We start from the raw sequence: 1,672 nt of genomic DNA, 5'->3' as shown, positions 1-1,672 counted from the left end.
TCTGTGGGGAGGTAGGAAGACACACATCTTCCGCGAGGGGTAGGTAGACAGACATATTCCAAAGCAGGGTACATGGTCAGACATCTTCTGAAGGGTGGTAGGTAGACAGACATCCTCCAAGAGGGGGGGGAGACATTTTCTGTGGTGATAATGGTAGACAAACAATTCCAAGGAGGGGTAGTTAGACAGTCATCTTCTGAGTGGTTGTTTCTTAGTCAGACGTCTTCAAGGGGGAGGATTGGTTGACCGACAGTTTCCAAGGGGGGAGACATTTTTCGATTGGGGCCAAATAGGTAAACAGATATCCTTTGAGAGGGAGGTAGACATTTTCCGGGGGGGGGGGGGAGATATTTTCGAGGGGGAGAGTAGATTGACATCTTCTGGGAGGGGGGAGATAGTATTCTTCCATGGGGGGAGGTGAGTTGTCAGACATCTTCAAAGGTTGGGGGGGGGGGGGGGGTCGGTAGACAGACATCTTCCAAGAAATGTCGGTAAGTAGACAGACATCTTCTGTGGGAAGTGATGGTATGTACACTTACATCTTCTGATGGGTTCGGGTAGATAAACAGGCATCTTTCATCATGGGGGGATAGAGCTCCTCGAAGATGGGGTGTAGATGTCTTTGGCAAGGAGGGTAGATAGACATATTCCGAGAGGGGGTTAGATAGATTTCTTCCATAGCGGGGATAGATAGACTTGTCCCGAGTTTGTGAGGTAGACAGACATACAGACATCTTCCTAGAATTTGGAGGTAGACAAACATATTCAGAATGGGCAGTAGACACATTCCAAATGAAGGGAGGCTGTAGAAATCTTCTGAGTCTAGGATAAATGTTCTCTGAGAGGAGGGGCTAGATGGAAATCTTAACAGGGGTGGGGTAGGTAGTCAGACATATTCTGAGAGGAGGGGGTTGATAGACAGGCATCTTTCATGAGGTGAGTTATAGACATCCGCCTGGGGGATAGACATCTTCTGAGGTGGGGATAGGTATCTTCCAGTGGGTGTAGATATCTGTGGGTGGGGTAGATAGACATCTTCTGAGGTGTTGGTTGATAGTCACCTTCCTAGTGGAGGGATACAGATATTTTCCGCCTGGGCTGGGTAGATAATCTTCTGAAGGGGGGTAGACGTCTTCCAAGGGGGGGTAGAGAGACAGCTTCTGAGGGGGGTAGATAGACATTTTCCAAGGATGGGGGCAGATACACATCTTCTGAGGGGGTAGATACACCTCTTCCGAGGAAGGTATGGATAGATAATCTTATGAGGTGGGTGTTGGTAGGCATCAGCTGAAGGCTGCTAGATTGGCATCTTCTGATGTGGAAGGGTTTAGGTAGGCATTTTTAGAGGGAGGGATCTCTTCCCAGGGGTTTAGATAGGCATCTTCCAAGTGGGTGTAGAATGACATCTCAGAGAGGGGGTAGACAAAATCTTCCGAGAGGGGGTAGGTAGAAAGACATCTTTCGATGGGAGAGTAGGTAAGCAGACATCTTTTGAGTGGGGTTGGTAAACTGACATCTTCCAAAGGGGCAAGGTAGACATATAGTTTCTGAGGGTGGGGCATAGGTAGACTGACACTTTCCGATGTGTGGTAAGTAGAATTACATCTTCTGAAGTGATGGGGTAGGTAGACAGACATTTTCCGAAGGGGTGTAGGTATACAGACATATACCT

Source organism: Schistocerca gregaria, unplaced genomic scaffold (assembly GCF_023897955.1).
Source record: "Schistocerca gregaria isolate iqSchGreg1 unplaced genomic scaffold, iqSchGreg1.2 ptg000378l, whole genome shotgun sequence".
Taxonomy (NCBI): domain Eukaryota; kingdom Metazoa; phylum Arthropoda; class Insecta; order Orthoptera; family Acrididae; genus Schistocerca; species Schistocerca gregaria.
This window is presented reverse-complemented; position numbering follows the sequence as displayed.